This window comes from Halyomorpha halys, unplaced genomic scaffold (assembly GCF_000696795.3).
Source record: "Halyomorpha halys isolate HHAL.00 unplaced genomic scaffold, Hhal_1.1 Scaffold180.1, whole genome shotgun sequence".
Classification (NCBI taxonomy): Eukaryota; Metazoa; Arthropoda; class Insecta; order Hemiptera; family Pentatomidae; genus Halyomorpha; species Halyomorpha halys.
The window spans coordinates 654,562-658,983 of NW_027107549.1; the positions used below are offsets into that span (position 1 = coordinate 654,562).

The 4,422-nt window shown below is 31.9% G+C and overlaps 1 protein-coding gene across 1 annotated transcript in view; it reads right to left on the bottom strand.

The window, feature by feature from the left end:
* The window catches only part of LOC106679155 (aminopeptidase N), a gene marked incomplete in the record, with an annotated part of 65,548 nt that overhangs the window by 36,100 nt on the left and 25,026 nt on the right, over positions 1 to 4,422 (bottom strand).

Sequence of the window (4,422 nt, forward strand, 5' to 3'; positions counted from 1 at the left end):
TATATATATAAAGACTAGGAAAGGTAAAATTATCAACGAAACATTATTTTTCTGTTACTATAAAACATCGTATTTTAGGGTGTCTCGAGGGGAAGACAACAAATACGAATTTTAAATTTTAAAAAATACAACATTTTAAAAAAAGAAACGAAGCCGTCATGCAATCGGGAAAGATCGGGCAGTCTCGGTATTTTCCGTTCGAGTCTATTTTTATTTATTTCTGTTATTCATAAAATTCTTTAATAATTTGTGTTTATTCATCGTTTATTAATTGTAACAATGATTGTTTTTTTAATTAAACAAAATTAAAGGTACTTCACAGGATTTTTTTTTTCATTCCCCCTTTAAGCCCTGTACAGGTCCTCAGAGGACCTCTTATCAATAGAAAATAAAAGCTCAACCTACCTAAAGACTGGATGCGTTTTCTATATCTCTAATGTGGATGCTCCTTGGTTTGTAAGAAACATCCAATTGCATCGGGATTTACAAATAGAGACAATAATGGGATAAACCGATATTAATAACTTGGGAAACCAAACCACAGCTCGAAGACTGAAGCCCAGACTGCTGCAGGACATTCTGTTATAAATTCTATATCAGTTCTGTTAATGTCACTCTAAAATTTTGTTTTATCTTAATTTCTTTTCTTTTTTCTCTTCATCTTTCTCATAAATTCACTTTCATTTTTTTTTCCATTAAAAGTCAATTATTTATTTTATTAAATCCATAAATATCATTTTTTTTGTTATTAACGTTTCTTTTATCTTTTATTAAGAATTATTATTTAATCTATTCATTTTATGTTAATTTTTTGTTATATTTTTGATATTTTATATAATTCAGGGCGTCCTTTGTATGAGACTATCAATACGTCTTACATTAACCATGTAAGGCCCACCAGGCCAATAAAAATAATAATAATAATATATGACACTATTCTACCACTTACGTCTCGGGTAGTTACTCGGATGTTTACCCTTGGTTTCATTGTTTATTAACTTTTTAGGTCAGGAAGAAAAGATCCTGTTTTTTACTGAGCCCTAAAACCTTAAACGTCCATCTTATTCGCCGCAATCCTACAACCTCAATTATATTTACATAGTGCAGTTCCCTTAGTCCTTAAATAATCTTTTCCCGGTATGGCAGCATTGTCAGAAAAGGGAGAATAAAAATCCCTTAATCAAAGGGCCGTCCGTACCTTAGGGACATAGGTCTTTGCAGCCTGGGAACTGCAGCAGCGTCGTTTCGAATCCGGCGTGGGCGTTCGACTTTTGGGGGGTCCCACGAAATGAAAATCTGACCCCCCCAATATCGTTCTAAAATACCACCGCTGAACACCATCGTTGTACAGCCTTCTAAATTCTCTGGTTTAGTCATCCTTTTTCGGTCCAAATATTTTACGTAATACTATATAATATTATTTTCAAAAACTCTAAGGCGCTTGTCAAGTGTCGTACATCGACCAGCATTAGTTCATGAATTTAGCAGCGGTCCTCTATCACTTTTGAAATATTTACTTAAAATAAGAGGAAGAAACTTCATATAATTAAATCGAGTAATATTTAAAAAGTGGCTAAAATTAAAAAAAAAAAAAAAGTTATGATTAACATAGTTATTAAAAAAAAAATACTCATATAAGATAGTTGAAAAGTATTTTTTTGGGCCGTCTGTAGCTCAGATGGTAAGGCCTAGGTCTATCGTTCTGAGATCATTGGAATCCTGCGCTTTCATTAAGTGGCGGTCACACAAAATGAAAAAATTACTCCACACCAGGGTTAGAATAGGTTGTCACCTGTAAATAACTAGGTAAACATCACCTTCCCTGTGGATTGCCTTATATAAATAAAAAAACTAATTTTTTTCCTATTATAACAACATATCATAAGACATTTTTTTTTCTCTTATTTTATAATTATGCATTAATTTTTTCCCCATATTTTTATCTTTTTTGTTCCTTTATCAATAATTAGACATATTAAGGCTCACTAGGGAGATTTTATATAGAAAGAAATGTATAAAAATTCAAAGTCTGGTCGAAATTAAAAGACATAAGAGATTAACTATTGTAAAATTTAAAATACTAAAATTACAAAAAAAAATCATATCAAAGATGATAATGCTAGGTATTTTTACAAACGATGGCAGAAATTGGAGCCAATTAAATAAATTATGTTTAACAGGAATTTGAAAGTTTTTTAAACTATAATTAAATTAATTATTCTAAAAATGGTGGGTATTATACTGCTAACATACTATTTTACATAATAATTATACAATATTGCAATAGGAAGTCAAACGTATCTTGTAATCACAACTGGGAAATACCACGGCGGTTTTATCGTTTCTCTCCGTGATAACTCTAAATAACTATTTGCACTTACTAGACAAACGGTCCAAGCATCCAATTCATTACAAAAGACTGATCTACATGACTATAATAAGGCCTATCTGGATATACGGAGTTGAGCTTTGGGGTTCCACAGCTTCGAATTCCTCTCGTATCCAATCCTAAATCCTTAATGCTCCTTACTTTGTCACAAATGAAATCATCCATAATGACCTTAATGTTCCATATGTAACCGATCTAGCCCGAACTAGATATCATTCCTTCCATTATAAACTTCCTAACCACCCAAACCAACTAGTTTCTAACCTTGCTATCTACTCATTCCTGACAATCCTCTGAAAGAACAAGCCCCTGAAAAGAAGATAGCCACGAGATCTGCCAGTGTAAAAATGTCATAAGAGTGCTATCAATGGGTAGTTTCTCTACACACCTGTATCATTCCATTATAACTGAGATAAAATTTATTGAATGTATAATATACAGTTGTGAATTTCAATAAAGATAAAAAAAAAATAATATCAAACTAGCATTGATCTTAACCAACTGAGCTCATTCCAGAATAAATATGAAGCTAGCAACTATATAAATTTGAAGTTTAAACTAAGAAATAACACGCAGTTGTTTTTTACAAGGTCGCCCACTTCAGGTTTGGTCATGTTGGGTAGTTAATGTTTTAAATTATTTTTTTGTTGGCTCATGGAATTATATAAATAAGGATAACTTAAGTAACATATCCAAAACTTCTTTTTAATTTACAAAATTGTCTTTTTAATACAAACATTATCATTTTTACACTATCGTGATTCATAATGCCCCAAACTTCTGTGATGGATACATTTTTTTTTTTTTCGTACCCTCCAAATTGAAAAAATAAATAATAAATAGTACAAAAGATGCTAGTTGAAGTTTCCTTCCTTTTTCTACCCATGGGTACTTCAAGGGGTGTTGCAGGTATGTACTAGGGATGCGACATCGATAAAAAAAACATTTTATTTAGAATACATCGATGTTTTTTTAGTCGTCGTCGGATTCTTTGTTTCAAAAAGCACTTCTTACAGGCCGTAGGTCGCAGGATCGTTGGAACAGACCTTACGTTTCTTAAATAGTTGTTCAAAAACATCGATATATTTTAAGTAATGTATTGTAAGTAACGATATTTTAAAACATCGATGTTTTTTGTAGTTGATATAGGATTCTTTGTTTCAAAAACCACTTCTGACAGGCCCTAGAATACGGGATCGTTGGAACAGACCTTATGTTTCTGTAATAGTTGTTCAAAAACATCGATGTATTCTGGGTAATGTATTCTAAGCAACATTATTTTGATATTGAACATTGATATTATAAAACATCGATGTTTTTTTATCAATGTTGCATTCTTTTTTGCAAAAACCACTTCCGACTGGCCGGACTATACGTCGTAGTTGGAACAGACCTTGAGTTACTGAAATGATTGTTCAAAAACATCGATGTATTTTTGGCAAAGATTTGTATGCAATGGTATTTTAATATTGAGCAAAGATATTCTAAAACATCGTTGTTTTTCTAGTCGTAATTTATCTCTATCTAACGACTTAGCGTGAAGGTTGGAGGTACTTTATTATTCGACCACATTGTTGATAGGAATCTATTTATACTGTAATTTTTTGGTTTTCATTTAGTTACTTTTGGAAAAAAAAAAATGAAAAATTGGGACAAAACAACGATGTTTAGAAAACATCGGCTTAAAAACATCGATGTTTTCAAAATATCGACATCGATGTCGCATCCCTAGTATGTACTGTGTGTGCTGAAACGATGGTGCTGTGGATAAATTTTATTACCATAAGTAAATGTAATAAATATTTCAGAACACACTATAATCTTGGGAAGGAAGCACCCAATGGTGGTACTTCAATCATAAATTTAAATTAGAAGATCCCGTAAACATCTTTTCAAATTCCTCGGTGGACGATCAGGAATTGTTAAGGATCTAAGATTAAGGCTAAATGTACCCTTCCTGGGACGTACCAGAATTTACTTTTCTATTTACTCTTGAACGGATGGTCCGATTTCGGATCTGTAAAGTGCATTTT